Source organism: Nycticebus coucang, chromosome 4 (assembly GCF_027406575.1).
Source record: "Nycticebus coucang isolate mNycCou1 chromosome 4, mNycCou1.pri, whole genome shotgun sequence".
Classification (NCBI taxonomy): Eukaryota; Metazoa; Chordata; class Mammalia; order Primates; family Lorisidae; genus Nycticebus; species Nycticebus coucang.
Window position 1 is genome coordinate 137,123,921 of NC_069783.1, and position 20,082 is coordinate 137,144,002.

General features: G+C 46.1%; 1 non-coding gene across 1 annotated transcript; it reads right to left on the bottom strand.

Annotated features, from left to right (window-relative positions):
• Nucleotides 1-12,623: 12,623 nt before the first annotated feature.
• LOC128585202 (U1 spliceosomal RNA) lies at nucleotides 12,624-12,787 on the bottom strand. Its single transcript, XR_008379932.1, has one exon. It is a non-coding gene; the product is annotated as a U1 spliceosomal RNA (small nuclear RNA).
• Nucleotides 12,788-20,082: the final 7,295 nt, after the last annotated feature.

A 20,082-nucleotide genomic window follows, 5' to 3' on the forward strand; every position in this document is an offset into this window, starting at 1 on the left:
TTTCCTAGGGCTGGTGCAACAAATGGCCACGAATTTGGTGGTATCAAACAGTACAAATTTATTCTTTCATACTCCCAGAGGCCAGAAATCCATGTGTTAGCAGGGCCACACTCCACTCAAGGCTCCAGCTTCTGGTGCTCTTGGGAGCTCCTGGGCGTGTGATAGCATCACCCCAGGAACCTTTTGTTAGTCCATTCGTATTGCTATAACAAAACATCTGTCACCCACCATCAACCAAAAAACAGACAAAGAAAAGACTCTAAAAACCAGCTGGATTTTAAACATTTTGTAAAAATCTGTCACTTAAGGCATACCAACCAGGATGTTTGTAGCCTGTAATACTTGGCTTAAAAAGCTCTGCGGCTCCCTTGGCAAGGCCAACAGAACTTGGACTCAAGAATAATTTTACCTACTCAACATTTGCTTGTGACAATTAAATATCCTGTTAATATTAGGCAACCAGTGATGGCGACTAGGTCAACAGAGACAAGAAAAATGTAAAAACCCTGAACCAAATGAAAGGACGTTACTTGAGCTCCTAAAGACACATGAATAAACACGGCACGGCACAGCTCAGCCAAAAATATTTGTTTGCTGAAAATGCCCTAACATTTTGCCACACTGATAATAAAGGAAAAAAATAAAGGACGGAAATTATTTAGCCCATCTTAACCACCTAGTGGAAGCAACCAACATGGAAATTACCCAAGTGATGGCAGCAGTGACCAGGAGAACACTGGTCTACGAACACTTTGGAGTCTTGTGCTGGTACGTGGACAGGCATCCATCCTTATGACTTCCCCATGCTCCAAGTCAGTGTCTGGGAGGATAGACGGCACTCAAAGTGTGCACACATCAGGTAAAAGTAAATTAGTACCCTCGTTCAGCCCAACCTCAACCACATCTACCTACGGGTGTCACCCCAGCCTCGCGCTTCCCCTTTATCTTCTCTAGGGTTCGCCTGTGCAACCCCCTACCCCAAGCCCTGTGACACCAGGACTCCGTCCCCGGCGCGGAGCCGCCAGCCCTTGCGCTCCCGCGCCCGGACGCGGAGCGGCCAGCCCTGCGCTCCTTCCTTCTCAGCACACAGCCGCCCCGCCTCGCGCTCCTCCCTCCTCAGCACGCAGCCGCGCCGCACCGCCCCGCGCTCCTCTCTCCTCAGCACGCAGCCACCCCGCCCCGCACCGCCCCGCGCTCCTCCCTCCTCAGCACGCAGCCGCGCCCGCCTCGCGCTCCTCCCTCCTCAGCACGCAGCCGCCCCGCCCCGCCCCGCGCTCCTCTCTCCTCAGCACGCAGCCGCGCCCGCCTCGCGCTCCTCCCTCCTCAGCACGCAGCCGCGCCGCACCGCCCCGCGCTCCTCTCTCCTCAGCACGCAGCCACCCCGCCCCGCACCGCCCCGCGCTCCTCCCTCCTCAGCACGCAGCCGCGCCCGCCTCGCGCTCCTCCCTCCTCAGCACGCAGCCGCCCCGCCCCGCCCCGCCCCGCCCCGCCCCGCGCTCCTCCCTCCTCAGCACGCAGCCGCACCGCCCCGCGCTCCTCCCTCCTCAGCACGCAGCCGCCCCGCCTCGCGCTCCTCCCTCCTCAGCACGCAGCCACCCCGCCCCGCCCCGCGCTCCTCCCTCCTCAGCACGCAGCCGCGCCGCCCCGCGGTCCTCCCTCCTCAGCACGCCGCCGCCCGCCCCGCGCTCATCCGTACAATGCAGCCGCCGGCCCTGTGCTCCAGTCAGGAGTGTTTCATCTCACTTGGTCTCTGTCCTCCCTTTCAGTTAATTCAGAGATTAAATCAGTTTAGAAGAACCTTTGCCAGGAAGGCAGCCCGTGTGCTAGCCGTGCGACCTTCCAGCGTGTTGGAGGGTCGTCACCACAAACCCAGGGTGGATAGTGGCGCGCGGCGGCTTCTGGAGTGCGCGGCATCACCAGGCACAACCCATCCACCGCGGCTCCTGCTCCTGTGCCCGGAAACTTGGGGTTGTATTTGAGAACGTCATCCAGGTTTCCCCCGCCTTCTCCAGGCTCCCTCGGGGGAACACTTCCCAGCACCACACGCCACCGCCTCCACAGGCAACAAGAAGTGTCCACGGAAATGCCCAGAGCCCCCTCCTCTCGGGCACACTCACATGGCTCTGCTGCCACTGGGTGTGAAGAGCCACTTTGAAGGGAAGTGTTCAAAGCTCAGGCCCCCGGGCATTCTCAGCTCCGGCCGTGGCCCGTCACCCCAGGTGAGGACTGCTGTCAACCGATTTTTGTAGGGAGGGGGTTCATCTTAACCACCAAGTCCTCCAGAAATGAAGTTCTTTGATAAAGAAGCTTCAAAAGACTAGAAAGGTGTTAGCTTATGCCCCATGACTCAGGCTATTTTTCACTGCCACCTAAATATAAAACTGAACTGTTGGGATCATAGGCTTAAAAAAAACACTCTGGGAAGCTGAGGCAGATGGATCGATTCGGCTTGTGAATTTGAGACCAGCCTGAGTAAAAGCGAGACCCAATCTCTACTAAAAATAGAAAAATGAGCTGGGTGTTGTGGCAAGTGCCTGCAATCCCAGCTGCTTTGGAGGCTGAGGCAGGAGGATTACTTAAGCCCAGGAGTTTGAGGTTGCTGTGAGCTGTGACAACACGGTACTCTACCCAGGGTGACAGAGACCTCTGTTCTAAAAAGTAAGTAAATAAATAAAAATAGAAGATTTTTAAAGGCCAATTTCAGGCAAAACCGGGAAGCCATAGAAACTTGCCATCTCTGTACTCCATCCTGATTTTTCCCCCCCCCCCTCATTTTTTTCCTGTCCTGTGGATTGCAATCTATTCTCAAATCGCCTCTCCCAATTCTGGAAAGGTTCTGATGTTGGTTTACACTTTTAGTCACAGTACTCTTCAGACTGTTGAGAGAACCCTGATATCATTGGTTTCCAACTTTCGAGTTGTAAGCTGCCTGAAGGAAAGAGAGCCAAGATTGTAACAAACATAATAATTTAAGATTGGAAGATTCTTTTTTTGTGTGTGTGTGTGGTTTTTGGCCGGGGCTGGGTTTGAATCCGCCACCTCTGGCATATGGGACCCGTGCCCTACTCCTTGAACCACAGGTGCCGCCCAAGATTGGAAGATTCTTTTTTTTTTTTTTTAATTTTTTTTGTAGAGACAGAGTCTCACTTTCTGGCCCTCGGTAGAGTGCCATGGCCTCACACAGCTCACAGCAACCTCCAACTCCTGGGCTTAAGCGATTCTCTTGCCTCAGCCTCCCAAGTAGCTGGGACCCCAGGCGCCCGCCACAACGCCCGGCTAGATTGGAAGATTCTTAAAGGAAAAGGCTCAAAAAGAGACTGCTACTGCAGGAAATTTTTTTTTTTTTTTGTAGAAACAGAGTCTCACTTTACCACCCTCGGTAGAGTGCCATGATGTCACAGGACTCTCAGCAACCTCCAGCTCTTGGGCTTTCGCCATTCTCCTGCCTTAGCCTCCCGAGCAGCTGAGACTACAGGCGCCCGCCACAACACCCGGCTATTTTTTGGTTGCACTTCAGCAGGGGCTGGGTTTGAACCCGACACCTTCAGTATATGGGGCCCGGCGCCCCACTCACTGAGCCACAGGTGCCACCCTACTGCAGGAAATTTTAATAGTAAAGCAATTTTCTTCACAGATAATAAAACTGATTCTCCTTCAAGTATAAATGGCTGCATTGACAAAATGTCTTCAGAGAGTAAATTTATAGAGATGATAATGGAAGTGTGAGCTAATTGTCAATAGTGAGTAAAAACCACATTAGCAACAAATTAGAAACTAAAGGTACAGCCAAGCAGGCAGACTTCTGTTACTGGAAAATTCAGCAAATACCCAGTTTGATTGTAGTACAACTGACAGACTCACTCCAAGTTTTAATGGTGTCTGGGGGCAGCAAATGAAGAGACTCAAAGGGCTAGCTCAACAGTTAGGGCTGACTCAAAAACTAGAAAGCTGACCAATAACTGCACAAGGAGATTGACCCCTGAAGTTGAAATCATTGGAGATAAAACTGTCCTGTTAGTCAAGGTGAAAAAGACAAAGCATATAGCTTGACAGATAAAATTGTCCTGTTAGTCAAGGTGAAAAAGACAAAGCATATAGCTTGATAGAAGCCTTTCTAGGAACTAACTGGTCACACAAACCTTCCAAAGCAAGAAAGACGACCCGGTGATGTCAGGCACAGTCAAAGTGAGGTGTGTACCAAATTATGCTGGTGGGCTGAGAGTGGTAGAGATTTGACAACCAGCTCCCTTGAGGGATAAAGCTGTGATTTACAATGTGGAGCATGCACTCTTACCTGGTGTTTCCTCCTTACAGATAGAATAGACACCCCAATATCCCCAAAAGCACAGATTATAAAACTTAGTAAAATTGTTGGGTCCCTTCGTGGTCGCCACTTGTCAGGTCCAATCTTGGGTGCCACTTGGCAGAGCCCCAAGACACTGGGTCTCCGCCCAACCCAGGGCTTTGGAGTCGGGACACTAGGTCTCTGGCCTGGCCCAGGAAACTGACTGGACATGGACTGCTATGCTAGCTTTCTCGGGTTAGGTCTCATTCAGGTCTCGGGTGTGGAAGCGCCTTAGAAGTCACAGTCAATATAGGTATAGATATTTTTTGCAGTTTCTGGCCAGGGCTGAGTTTGAACCCACCACCTCTGGCACATGGGGCCAGCGCCCTATTCCTTTGAGCCACAGGCACCACCCCAGAAATCACAGTCAATATTGGTAGAAGCATCTCGGCAGCAATCTCAACAGCAGTCTGTCAGTCTTCCTTCTTTCCAGCAGCTCTTCCTGAGGTTATTTATAGAAGTAACACCACAGGTGTGGGGACTGCTGTGCAGTAATATGGTGGTCTTGTCACATGCTCACGTGCGCTCGTGCTCTTTAATGAGAGACCAATGATGTTAAATGTCCATTGATGTTAAATCCCTGCCCCAATCCCTTATAGCCAAGGTATTTCTCACAGGTGTCTCCTACAATTCCCCCCTTTTGTGTATTAACAGATCATACAACTGTTCTAACTGAAATTGTCACGATTCTTATTTCCCTCTCTCTCTTTTTTTTTTCCTTTCTGAAGATCTTACTGCTTTTGCTGCCTTTTGCTTGCTGCCTTTAGCTTGCATTCTACCACACTCTTTACAACTTCCAACATATCCACAGGAACTCTAACCCCTGCACACAACACACCTTTTACTTCTCATCTCAAACTTCTTTTTTTTGCAGTTTCTGGCCGGGGCTGGGTTTGAACCCACCACCTCCAGCATATGGGGCCAGCGTCCTTACCCCTTTGAGCCACAGGCGCCGCCCCTCTAACTTCTTACATCCCAAATCTCCCATACTCTCTGCATCTTATTTACTGTGAATTGTGTTAACTGGCAAACAAAAGGTCTTGCTTTCCTAGCAACGCAGAGTGTCCCCTTTTGCTATATAAATTGTAAAGGACTAACAAAGGGTCCCACTTTCCTTGCCATCTTTGATAGCGAGAATCTTACTGCATTGACTGTCTCTTGTCACCTCTGCCAGTAGTTGGCGACCAAGTCCCACGTTTCTTGCGGTCATTGGTAGCGAAGATTCCACTGCTTTCACAACCCCTTGCTGCTCCTGCTTTTTTTTTTTTTTTTTTTTTATAGAGACAGAGTCTCATTTTATCACCCTCGGTAGAGTGCTGTGGTGTCACAGCTCACAGCAACCTCTAGCTCTTGGGCTTAGGCGATTCTCTTGCCTCAGCCTCCCAAGCAGATGGGACTACAGGCTGCTTCTGCTTTTGGTAGCTGGCAAATAAACGTACTGCCTTTTGCTACTTTGCCTTTAGCAGCTGGCGAACAAAGACACTGCTTTTCTTGCGGAATTTTTCCTTTGCTAGTTGAATTATGATAATTCCTACAAACTTCTCACAACCTTCTTATACTTGTTATCTTCTTTACTTCAAAATTCCTCACACTTCTCAAAACTCCCTATACCTCATATACATCTCATCTCAAAATTCCTTCCTTATATCTCATACTTCTCATCTCAAAACTCCTTATACCTTTTATCTCAAACTTCCCAAATTTCTTATACTTCTTACATTTCCTATCTCAAACTTCTCATACTAAACTTATTATTCCCAACAAACCTCCTACAGTCTTTCATTCCCCCAAATTCCAGCACTCCGTCCAAAGCTCCCAACACTCAGTGCCACTCTTTCACTTACTGTCTTTAATTGCTGAAGGCTTCACTTACTCTCGCTCTCTTTCTTTAGCGGCTTCTTTTACTCCCGAGTCTTAGCTTTCTGTTTTTCTTTCTAATTGCCATTCTTGCAAGACTTCACTTCCCCTGTTGTTTCTTCACCAGCCCCTTCCCTTTCAAACAGAACTCTTAACTGCCAGTAAGGGATTAGGGGCATGTTGTCTCCAAAACTACTTCCTGCTGACAACGGGTGAAGATATGGGGAAGGCAATTAGAACTTATAAACTTTGTACTATAACCTCTCCTTCTGGCTACTCCCGAGTATTTCCTTTTTCAGTCTGCATCCACTATCCCATCCTCGTTGCCACTTGTCGGAGCCTGGAAATGCCGGATCTCCAGCACCGACCTGGGACCTCTTTGGAGTTGGGACTCTAGGTCTCTGACCTGGCCCAGGAAACTGTCTGCAGCAGCTTTCTCGGGCTAGGTCTCATTCCGGTCTTGGGTGTCGAAGCGCCTTAGCAGTCACAGTCAACATTTGTAGGAGTGAGATCTCAGCAGCAACGTCAGCAGTAGTCTGTTGGTCTTAGTTCTTTTTTTTTTTTTTTGTCCGGGGCTGTGTTTGAACCCAGCACCTCTGGCATATGGGACCGGCGCCCTACTCCTTGAGCCACAGGCGCCGCCCTGTTGGTCTTAGTTCTTTCCAGGAGCTCTTCCTGAGGTTACTCATAGCAGTAACACCACAGGTCTGGAGACTGCTGTGCAGTAAGGTCGGTGTTCTCCTCACATGCTCTTACTTGGCTTGTGCTCTTTAACAAGAGACCAATGATGTGAAATGATGTTAAATCCCTGCCCCAATCCCTTATGACCAAAGTATTTCTCACAGGCGTCTCCTACATAAAATAATAAGGAAATGATAGATTGTGAGTACTTATTTATCTTTGTTTTTACTGTAATTTATTTACTTATAATTATACAATTCAAGTTTTTTTTTAGACTGTCTCACTCTGTCACCCTGGGTAGAGTGCCATGGCTTCACAGCAACTTCAATGTCTTGGGCTCAAGTGATCCTCTTGCCTCAGCCGCCCAAGTACTTGGGACTACAAGTGCCCACCACAACACCAGGCTATTTTTAGAGGTGGGGTCTCACTCTTGCTCAGGCTGGTCTCAAACTTCTGAGCTCAAGCGATCCACCCACCTCAGCCTCCCAGAGTACTGGGATTACAGGAGTGAACCACCACACCCAGCCTACAATGAAATTTTTCTTTTTTTTTGCAGTTTTTGGCTGAGGCTGGGTTTGAACCCGCCACCTCCAATATATGGGGCCGGCACCCTACTCCTTGAGCCACAGGCACCGCCCTACAATTAAATTTTCAATAATGGCTGTGGTTCACAACCAGCTCACAAAATTTCTAAAAAATTAACAGTAAGCTCCAGCATATCCTTAAGCATAAAGATTTAATCAAAAGACAAAAAAGAACCACACACAGGAAGCCTTGTGGTGCACAAGATTATATTATTATACTTCTAGACATAGCACAGAAGCTTATGAAAAGTTGTAAAAAGAAAAAAACAGTAGAAACCCTGGTGAATACAATTGTTAGGTGCCACATGGGGACTTTTCTATGCTGCATTTAATGTAGAAAAACATGTCTATTAATAAAGAATCCAGAAGAAGAAACAAAAAGGAAGTAAACAGATTGGGTTCTCATCACAAACCAAAATGGGATAAAGAGAAGTGAGAAACGGGAGGAAAACATGCAGCTGGGCAAAAACAGCGCCCTGTGGGATTTAATGTGGCTCTTCTGCGGTTAGGAACCATTCTTTGTCTTACACTGGCTAGATATCACCAAAGCTGGTGTAAGAAATGAAATTTAGAAACACTGGTCTGTTTGCTTTCTAGACATTGCTGACTTTCAAGGACTTAGATTTGAGAGGAGAAATCATTTTGAAAAACATAAGGAATTAGGAAAACAATTTTTACTTTTTTCTTACATTGTCATCTTCTTTGAAAAATGAGATAGCGTTAAAAGTACGTGGGTCATGGGGCGGCGCCTGTGGCTCAGTCGGTAAGGCGCCAGCCCCATATACCGAGGGTGGCGGGTTCAAACTCGACCCGGCTGAACTGCAACCAAAAAAGAGCCGAGCGTTGTGGCGGGCGCCTGTAGTCCCAGCTACTCGGGAGGCTGAGGCAAGAGAATCGCTTATGCCCAGGAGTTGGAGGTTGCTGTGAGCTGTGTGATGCCATAGCACTCTACCGAGGGCCATAAAGTGAGTGAGACACAAGAGTGTCTCTACAAAAAAAAAAAAAAAAGTACGTGGGTCACCATGAAAATTTTGAGATAGACTGTTATGATCCATTATTTCACTTCCAAGAAGCACAGTCGACAGGGTCCCTTTTGATTCCCAGAGCAAGTTTGAACTTGCTCAGCTTATGGGTGGTGCTGGGAGGGCTGGGAGGGCTTCGTTTGTTTCTGTCAGTGCAGATTTTACATTTCTTGATTTTTGTGTATCTCAAAACTTTCGTAATGACCCATGTAACTCAGTGGTTTTCTGAGGTTGCCTGAAGGCTTCACTGTGCTCACTCAGGGCAGGTGCATACCCCATCAGCAATAGCCATTCCCTGTCCCACTGCAGCTGTCACTAAGGAGCAGGACACTGCTAACTCCAGTTCACAGCTGACAGGAAGCAGCTTCCACGTTAATCTGCCCAGGGGAGATTTTGTGACTCTTGTGTGACACAGTCTCAAAGTAGAAAATCTTACATTCCTCACGTTGCTGATGTCCCAACCATGTGCGGCCTCAACTCTACATGGAACGCTGGCTTATTTTAAGACTGGCTGAAACATGGAGTTCTACTGATTGCCTTACACACAGACATTTTTAGCCTGTATGATGTGATTTGTAGCCAATAATTTTAACTTCCATAATGTCATTTCCGATCAAAAGAGAACAGCTCCCATCTGAGGAGTCCTCCTCCCTTCTTTTAAACTTTCTTATAAAACTGGTCATGTGTGACAGACAGAACACCTCTAACTTTGTTAGTGGATCTTCCCAGCTTGACGCTCATATTCAGCTGCCAATAAATCTTTATTAAATTATTTCTTCCTCAACAGCCTTAATCTTGGCTGATGGCCTTTTGCCCCACTGAGCAAATGTGGTCTCCTAGTCTCAGCCAAGTCACCCCTGCACTCAGTTGTCATCAGGTGAAACCTTCTGTCCAAGGCAAGCCATCAAAAAGATGGAGATCTGGACTGCGCCTGTGGCTCAGTGGGTAGGGTGCTGGCCCCATATACTTAGGGTGGCGGGTTCAAACCCTGCCCTGGCCAAACTGCAACAAAAAATAGCTGGGCGTTCTGGCGGGTTCCTGTGGTCCCAGCTGCTCGGGATGGTGAGGCAAGAGAATCACCTAAACCCAGGAATTGGAGGTTGCTGTGAGTTGTGTGACACTCCGGCACTCTACCGAGGGCCATAAAGTGAGAGACTGTCTCTAAAAAAAAAAAGATTGAGATCAAATGGAAGTCTGCTAAAACTAAACAAAAACTTCATGGCGTTGTACGAAACACACAGAAAGCATCTACTCTACCACTGCTGAAAAGTCCCTGGCTGCTTAACATGAAGCATGCAGGCACAAGGATTTCAAAACTAAAAGCCACTGCTGCACTAATTGCAAAAAATTTCATCCAGGTCTATCTCTCACCTCTCCTTCCTTCATGAGAGAGACTCAGCTCTCTTTGGAAGTGCTCTAAACTTTCTCTTTGTTCTTCTTAAATAAAATCTGTTACCCTAAAAAAAATTTCATCTAATATTCAAGGGCTTGGAAGAGAGCCCATGGTCACTTTATCTCCATTAAAAGCAGTGAGATGAGCTTGTGCCCAAATGGAAACATTCATATTTCAAGTCTTTAAAAAAATTACCATGATTTAGCCATAGTCAATAGACAACTGGTGAGATTCTGATGCAGTTACAAATGCCAAGTAGATGCATCTTCCCCATCTGGGCTTCTTTAGTAACAGGAATAAGAGTTCAGTGTGCAGAAATCCAGGAACACAACAGCCTTCAAGGTCATCTAGTCTAACTTCCTTTTAAAATGACTTAAGACTTTTTATTCACGTAGACATAATATCCTTCCACAACTTGATTGTATTTTAATGTAATCAGTTTGGGCAATTTCAATTAAAGTAGGAAAAATAGAACATAGAGTTAGTCTCCTTTAGCCCCCCAAATTTATTTATTTATTTTTATTTTTAGAGACAGAGTCTCACTTTGTTGCCCTTGGTAAAGTGCTGTGGCATCACAGCTCACAGCAACCTCCAGCTCTTGGGCTTAGGTGATTCTCCTGCATCAGCTTCTCAAGTAGCTGAAACTACAGGTGCCCTTCACAACGCCCCGCTATTTTTTTGTTGCAGTTTGGCCAGGACTGGGTTTGAACCCGCCACCCACGGTATATGGAGCTGGCGCCCTACTCACTGAGCCACAGGCGTCACCCATCAAGGTTCTTTTTTTTTTTTTTTTTTTTAATGCAATGAATGGTAAAGAATAAGATTGGTGTCATAACAATTCAGCTGTTATGTGACAAGTGATGGACCATGGGTTCATTTTCTTTTTTTTTTTTTGTAGAGACAGAGTCTCACTGTACCGCCCTCGGTAGATGCCATGGCGTCACACGGCTCACAGCAACCTCTAACTCCTGGGCTTACGCGATTCTCCTGCCTCAGCCTCCCAAGCAGCTGGGACTACAGGCGCCCGCCACAACGCCCGGCTATTTTTTTGTTGCAGTTTGGCCGGGGCTGGGTTTGAACCCGCCACCTCAGTATATGGGGACGGCGCCCTACTCACTGAGCCACAGGCGCCGCCCCATGGGTTCATTTTCATCCACCGTCCCACACATCATGCCTTAGAATGCTTTGAAATCAATGTGGAAAAAAAAAAAAAGGGAAAACACGGTGGCGGGGGGGGGGGGGGGGGCGGAGCAGAAAGGAAAAAAAGAAATAAAAAAAATCAATGTGGGGCGGCGCCTGTGGCTCAGTCGGTAAGGCGCCGGCCCCATATGCTGAGGGTGGCGGGTTCAAACCCGGCCCCGGCTGAACTGCAACCAAAAAAAAATAGTTGGGCATTGTGGCGGGCGCCTGTAGTCCCAGCTACTCGGGAGGCTGAGGCAAGAGAATCGCTTAAGCCGAGGAGTTGGAGGTTGCTGTGAGCTGTGTGACGCCACGGCACTCTACCCGAGGGCAATAAAGCAAGACTCTGTTTCTACAAAAAAAACAAAAACAAAAAAACAATGTGAATTAAAAATAGCCTTTCTTAAAAACAACAAAAAAGCATGCAAAATTATTACGTAAGTTTAGGTATTATCACACTAATGTAAAACAAAGGATAAAGTATGCACGCACAACTCAAAAGAGTTTACAAAAAAGAATGAGGCAAATGCTTATTTGCTCAAATAATTATAAATATAAGCGAAGCACTTAAAGCAAAGAACTCACGTTCTGAGCTTTAAGTCCTCATCATTACAATTAAATCTTCTACAAAGCAAAATATTGATCAGAAAAGTTTATAAAATATTTTCAAAGATCCTAGTGCATCATTTGGAAATGATTTCTCTAAAATAATCAATAGTTCTCTCTCAAATCTCAAATGGTTTATCTGTTTTTTTTTTCTTTTTTATTTTTTGTAGAGACAGAGTCTCACTTTGTCACCCTCAGTAGAGTGCTCTGAAATCACACGCTCACAGCAACCTCCAGCTTCTAGGCTTACGTGATTCTCTTGCCTCAGCCTCCCGAGTAGCTGAGACTACAGGCGCCCGCCACAACGCCCAGCTATTTTTGTTGCAGTTTGGCCGGGGCTGGGTTTGAACCCACCACCCTCGGTATATGGGGCTGGTGCCCTACCCCCTGAGCCACAGGTGCCACCCAGTTTATCTGTGTCTTTAAAACACACACACACACAAGTTGGGAGAAAATTTAAGAATCCCCACACATAGCCGGGTGTTGTGGCGGGCGCCTGTAGTCCCAGCTACTCTGGAGGCTGAGGCAAGAGAATCGCTTAAGCCCAGGAGTTGGAGGTTGCTGTGAGCTGTGTGATGCCATGGCACTCTACCCGAGGGCCATAAAGTGAAACTCTGTCTCTACAAAAAATAAAAGAATCCCCACACAAAGGAACTCTGAAAACAGAGGTACATAATAAATACATTTTAAAGATATGATGACTTGGTTGAGTTTACTAAATGGGTATTTAGCCCACGGAAACACTTCACATCCAGAGGAAGGTGAACAAAGGTGACAGCAAGCAGAAATGAGTCAGGCGGGTCCATGTTCCTCCTTGACTAAGATGGGAAATTACTTACCTCCCCGTTAACAAAGATTAAATTTCTAACCGGACAAAAACACTCATTATGACCAAAATAGATTTATCATGAATAAGCACTTGTTGAATAATGTAAGAAAAAAAAATTTTTTTTTTTCAGGGGAAAGCACGAACACAGTCCCCCACTACCACAAATTATGCAGTCGAGTTTCCCACATTTGGGGAAATCGCAGGGGTCAGCACATCCGGAGTGCAATGGATAAGCCTCGCCCTGGGAAAACCACCTTCGTGATCATGGTATCTCCCCTCCCAAGTAAGTATTTTTTTTTTTGTAGAGACAATCTCTCACTATGTTGCCCGGGCTGGTCTTGAACTCCAGACCTCAAGTGATCCTTTTGACTCTGCCTCCCAAAGTGTTGAGATTACAGGCATGATCAATGTTAAGAAAAATTTTAGTCCCTTATTGTAAATTGCACAAAATGCCCATAATAATTAGCTGCTTATAAGGGTTTCCTGGTTCGGTGCCTGTAGCACAGTGGTTACAGCACCAGCCACATGCACCGAGGCTTGTGGGTTGAACCTGGCCCAGGCCAGCTAAACAACAGTGATGACTGCAACAAAAAAATAGCTGGATATTGTGGCAGGAGCCTTTAGTCCCAGCTACTTGGGAGGCTCAGGCAAGAGAATCGCCCAAGAGTTTGAGATTGCTGTGAGCTGTGATGCCACAGCACTCTACTCAGGGTGACATAGTGAGACTCTGTCTCAAAACAAACAAACAAAAAAAAACACCCCCCAACATAAGGGTTTCCCATTGAGCAATTAGGAAGATAAAGGTGATTTGAAGGAAACTTCTGTGGATAATTAATATTTCATATAAGTCATACATAAAACCAAGCATGTAATTATATGCCTTTGGATTTTGTAATGACAGGTACAAGACACGGCTGTCCCATATCCTTTTCTTAAGGGCTCCTCACAATACCTTGAGGGAGTGGTTGGGAGAAGTCACCCCAAGTCACACCACAGGATGACTGGTGAGGTTTCAAGGGTTAGTCATCAGCTGTCTTCGGGGACGCTTCAGTAAAACCCATTTCAAGGGCCAGGTGTGGTGGCTCAGGCCTGTGATCCCACCACTCTGGGAGGCAGAGGCGAGTGGATTGCCTGAGCTCAGGGGCTTGACTAGCCTGAGCAAGAGCAAGACCTTGTCTCTACTAAAAATAGAAAAACTAGCCAGGTGCTGTAGTGGGCACCTGTCATCCAAGCTACTCGGGAGGCTGAGGAGGATATCTTTAGCCCAAGAGACAGGTTGCTGTGAGCTATGATGGTACCATAGCACTCTATTGGGGTCACAGAGTAAGACTCTGTCTCAAAAAAACAAAACAAAAAACCATTCCCCAAGGAATGCAGTCCCCTATCATTTTCAAAGACTCAGACTTCAAAATTAATTACCTAAGATTATTATTTGGTCTATGGCCCTAATTCTGTTACATTTGAATAACTCAAAGCAGTTCATGAAGTCTTAGAAATATTAAGATAGAAGCTCTCAGAGTTTTGATTATGGAGGGGTACAGAATACCCCAAAGTTAATATTCAGTATGATGTCTTGGCATACTGAATATTTTAAGCTGAAGGAGTACTGAGAAATGGAAGATGCTGGAGGGAGTGTGACCTGCTGAAACAGGTTACAAGACCATCTGAAAGAACCAGACCAGTGCCATCTTAGGAGTTAAGTTTTGCTCCCCCCCACCATTTCACTCAGTAAGCTTAACTTTCCAGGTAAGCCCAGGCAATTCCCCGAAATCATGAGACAACTGCCCACCAATCAGGGACCCCCCCACCTGACCAATCCAGAAGTGCCCCCTTTGTTTCAAGCTGTGCACGCCCACCCGCTGCATAGGACCATAAAACCCCCCTGCTCCAGAGCTTAGGGCTCCTGGCTCAGATCCATTGTAGCAGAGACCCCGGGAGCCCAAGTTCAAACTTGCAATAAACGGCCCTTTTGTTTTTGCATCAGACTCTGCTCCCTGGTGTTCTTTGTGGGGGATTTCAAGATCTGGGCACAACACATATGAGAGATGCCCTCCCTATACCTGGAGGAAAAGAAAGGAATTGAAATGAACAAGTCTTGCTGTTTCCCCCAGCTCTCTGCTTTTAGATTATACCCATTTATCCCATCACATATTCCTGTGATTTTCCACTCTTCATCAAACTGAGTACAAAAACACTTTGTTTAAAAAAAAAACAACTTTGTTTCACCATTTCTGTGGGTCTTCATTTCCTTATGTCAGGTAAAACTTGTACTAAATAAATTTGTTTACCTTTTTCTAGTTAATCTTTTATTTTTTATTTTTGTGAGACCAAGTCTCACTCGTCGCCCTGAGTAGAGTGCTGTGGCATCATCATGAAAGGACAAAGCTAACTTCATTTTGTTAAAACTAACTCCATTTTGTCTCAGCCTTCACTGACCCCACTTTGCCCCCAGCCTTTAATTTACAGCTGCATACCAAAGGTGATAGGCAACCTGCTTCCTCCCCCACCCCGGCTCCAGTGTGTTTGCCCTGAGCGATAATGGCACCCACTCTCAGCCCCAGTAGTAGTAAATCTTTCCCCTAAGCCCCTATTCCTCCCCCCACTTTTCTGTATCCTTAAAACTGCTCTTCCCTCTGTTGTAGGGGCTTCTCTGCCCTCCTGCTGCGGCAGGAGAAGCCCAGATTCAAATCTGTGAATAAACGGCTCTATTGTTTTTGCATCGCACTCGGCTAAGGTTAGTGGTCTTTGTGGGGGATTTCAAGATCTGGGCACAACAATCATAGCTCACAGCAACTTCAAACTCCTGGGTTCAAGCAATTCTTTTGCCTCAGCCTCCAGGGTAGCTGAGACTACAGCCATGTGCCATCACACCCAGATAGTTTTTTCCATTTTTAGTAGAGATGGGGGTGGAGTCTCTCTCTTGCTCAGGTTGGTCTCAAACTCTGGAGCTAAACAATCCTTCTGGCTCAGCCTCCCAAAGTGCTAGGATTATAGGCCTGAGCCACTGCACATGGCCCTTGTTAACCTTTCATCAGTCTAATTACTGGAGACCCAGACAATGAACCTAAGATAGGTAATGAGGGAAGAAAAAAAAAAAAAAAACTTGGTGTGGGGAATGTGAGTTCCTTTAGTTCAGGGGTCCTCAAACTGCGGCCCGTGGGCCACATGAAGCGGTGTGATTGTATTTGTTCCCGTTTTGTTTTTTTACTTCAAAATAAGATATGTGCAGTGTGCGTGGGAATTTGATTAGTTGTTTTTTTAAACTATAGTCTGGCCCTCCAACGGTCTGAGGGACAGTGAATTGGCCCCCTGGTTAAAGTTTGAAGACGCCTACTTTAGTTTATCAGGCCCAGAGAGACATTTAAAATGTACCAGTGATACCGGAGTTTCAGGTTCTCCGCGATTTGAAGAATGAATCCATGGACCACGGAATCAGTGGTAAGTCAGGATTTATTCACAGAAACAAAAATTACAACAACTACAAAACCCAAACCTCCAGGCAGAGAGAACCCAGAAGGGGTTGGAAGTCTATCCTCTGGCTCTCTGCTCAGGGGTTTACATAGTGGCGGGGGTTTTGTTTTGCAGGAACTCAATGTTGACTTTAGGGGGTGGGTCTTCCTCAGTTACAGCCAGCTGTCAAATGAACTCTCCTGCCTTGGAAACTTACTTGAAATCCACCAGTCAGAAGTCATTTCCATTGAATGATTGTTACTAAGGCTCAAAGATTATTAAATTGGGAGAAAGAGTGCTTTAATACAAAAACTCCATCACCGAAACAGCAGCACATTGTAATATATTTAAAACATGGGCCAGGTGTGGTGGCTTACGCCTGTGATCCCAGCACTGTGGGAGGCTGAGGCAGGAGGATCACTTGAGCTTAGGAGTTCCAGAGCAGCCTGAGCAAGAGTAAGATCCTGTCTCTACTAAAAATAGAAAAACTAGGGCGGCGCCTGTGGCTCAGTCGGTAAGACGCCGGCCCCATATACCAAGGGTGGCGGGTTCAAACCCGGCCCCGGTCAAACTGCAACCAAAAAATAGCCGGGCGTTGTGGCGGGCGCCTGTAGTCCCAGCTACTCGGGAGACTGAGGCAAGAGAATCACTTAAGCCCAGGAGTTGGAGGTTGCTGTGAGCTGTGTGACGCCACAGCACTCTACCGAGGGCCATAAAGTGAGACTCTGTCTCTACAAAAAAAAAAAAAAATAGAAAAACTAGCCAGGCATGGTGGGCACCTTTCGTGCCAGCTACTCAGGAGCCTGAGGCAGGAGAACTACTTGAACCCAGGAGTTTGAGGTTGCTATGAGCTATGATGCCATGGCACTCTACCAGGGTGCCAGAGTGAGATTCATTCTCAAAAAATAAAATAAAATAAAACCGAACAGAGTAAGGAAATGCTCATATTCAAATTTGAACAAGAAAGTTACTTAATTGAATTTGACACCCACGTAATTTTTCATAATTTATTTATGATGGGAAGTTTTTTTTTTTGTTTTTTTTTTTTATAGAGAAAGAGTCTCACTGTACCGCCTTTGGGTAGAGTGCCGTGGCGTCACAGGGCTCACAGCAACCCCCAACTCTTGGGCTTACGTGTTTCTCTTGCCTCAGCCTCCCGAGCAGCTGGGACTACAGGCGCCCACCACAACGCCCGGCTATTTTTTTGTTGTTGTTGCAGTTTGGCTGGGGCTGGGTTTGAACCCGCCACCCTCGGCATATGGGGCCAGCGCCCTACTCACTAAGCCACAGGCACCGCCCAGAAAGTTGTTTTTTTTTTTTGAGATAGAGTCCCATTATGTTGCCCTTGGTAGAGTGCTATGGAGTCACAGCTCACAGCAACCTCAAACTCTTGAGTTCAAGCAATCCTCTTTTCAGCCTACCGAGTAGCTGGAACTACAGGTGTCCACCACAATGCCCAGCTAGTTTTTCTATTTTTAGTACAGACAGGGTCTCACTTTGCTTAGGTTGACCTTCAACTCCTGAGCTCAGGCAATCCAACTGTCACGGCTTCCCAGAGTGCTGGGATTACAGATGTGAGCCACTGCGCCCAGCCTATATGGAAAGTTTTTAGAGATTACGATTCAAGAAAAATAAAACCTTTCCTTTGCAACCCAAGCATATACTTTGTCTTGTTTTTGATACTAGATGCTTTGTATTTAACAAGAAAAACACCAATTGTATAAAATTGGAACATTTAAAACTTATTTAGATATATGTAATACATACATTAAATAAGGTTCAAAATTGTATTTTTTTTTTTTTTGAGACAGTGTCTCATTATGTTGCCCTCAGTAGAGTTGTGGCTTACAGCTCACAGCAATCTCAAACTCTTGGGCTCAAGTGATTCTCCTGCCTGAGCCTCCCAAGTAGCTGGGACTACAGGCACCTGCCACAGCACCTGGCTATTTTTTGTTGCAGTTGTCACTGTTGGTTAGCTGGCCCGGGCTGGGTTCAAACCCAGCAACTTCAGTGTATGTGGCTGGCGCCATAAACACTGTGCTACAGGTGCCGAGCCAAAATCATATTATCTTTATTACATACTTATTATGTATCTTGGATATCTAACAGTTCCATAAGCAATCTCAATTGTATAGTGTGTAACTTCTCTTAAAAAATAAACTTGAAATTTTATGAGTTTTCCCACACATGAGCATGTTAGATTGTAGCAATAACCTACAGAGGTCAATGGGGTAAAATAATAACTCCATTTTTTTCTTTACAGATAGGGGTATAATAGATGGTAAAATTTTAGGACCCTCTAAATTCATTGTGCCAAGAGGGTTAGGGCCTGGGAAGCAGAGTAATAGAGCATGTTTGCAACCCTGCTTCTTAGGTTACAGGTTAGCTCTCTTCCCCATTATTCTTGTTCAGTGACTAGGAATGACCCGAGACCAGACCTTTCCTCCCTTCCCATCACTGATCTTCATGATAGTTAACTGTCTCCTTTATCATCCTGTTCCTAACTCAGACCAGAGGGAACCTGAGAACCCATAAAAGCTACATCTTCAGTTTGTGGAATGTTAAATATACCTTTCCCCAAAAGAAAAAGACCACTCAACTAATCAGATCATTGTAACCACGCGTTAAGCTTTACATGAAGATGTTGAAATTCTGTAAATCTTCCCTAAGCTTTATTTACAAAAGTGATCTCAAACTTCCACACTTTGGAACACTTGAGAATTTGTACTTTTTGGGCAGAGCTATCCTTTTTTTATTTTTATTTTTTTTGAGACGGAGTCTCACTCTATAGCCCTTGGTAGAGTGCCATGGTGTCATAGTTCACAGCAACCTCCAACTCTTGGGCTTAAGAGAGTTTCTTTTCTCATCCTCCTGAGTAGCTGGGACTACAGGCGCCTGCCACAATGCCCGGCCATTTTTGTTGCAGTTGCCACTGCTGTTTTAGCTGGCGGGGGTCGGGTTTGAACCCGCCACCCTCAGTATATGAGGCCAGCGCCCTACCCACTGAGTCACAGGTGCCGCCCAGGGCAGAGCAATCCTTAATCTCTGTGCTTGAATAAATCTCTTAAACTAGACTTTTTTTTTGAGACAGGGTCTGGCTCTATTGTCCAGGCTCCAATGCCACATCATCATAGCTCACAGGAACCTTGAATTCTTGGCCTCAAGCGATCCTCCTGCCTCAGACTCTCAAAGTATAGGATTATGGATGTGAGTCACCCTCCCAACTCTCTTTAACTAGATGCTGACTTTTTCCATTATTTTAAGGTTGACAGGAAAAATGAAGTATTTGTGATCAAAATTAGAATACAAATAAGATCCTCAAAGGCTACAGCAATGCAAGGGAACTTAACAAGTTGAAATTTAAACAGATAGGCTGGGTGGGGGGCTCTCGCCTATAACCCTAGCACTTTGGGAGGCCAAGGCGGGTGGACTGTTTGAGCTCAGGAGTTCAAGACCAACCTGAGCTAGAGTGAGACCTAGCTCTGCTAAAAATAAAAAAATTAGGCTCAGCACCCATAGCTCAGTGATTACAGTGCCAGCCACATACATGGAGGCAGGCAAGTTCAAACCCGGCCTGGGCCTGCTAAAACAACAATGACAACTGCAACAAAAAAAATAGTTCGGGATTGTGATGGGCACCTGTAGTCCTAGCTACTTGGGAGGCTGAGACAAGAGAATCACTTGAGCCCAAAGTTTGAGGTTGCTGTGAGCTATGACACCACAGCACTCTATTGAGGGAGACATAATGAGACTCTGGCTCAAAAAAAAGAAAAAAGAAAAATTAGCCAGATGTTATGGCAGGCACTGTAGTCCCAGCTACTTGGGAGACTGAGGTAAGAGGATCACTTGAGCCCTAGAGTTGGAGGTTGCTGTAAACTGTGACGCCAGAGTATTCTAGCAAGGGTGACAAAGTGAGCTATCTAAAAAAAAAAAACATTTTTTTTTTTAAACAGATACCATAGATTGTGTCCTTGGGGGTCTAAAAGAACAACTGCACAAACAAAATAGCTTAACAACAGCCCTCATGGAAAACAAGCAAGGCAATGAGTTACCAGTGTTATACTGTCTCATAAAAAGCTGCTCGAATCTTAGACTGCGCTGGAAACATCATCAACACTCAGTGTCTACTGTCAACA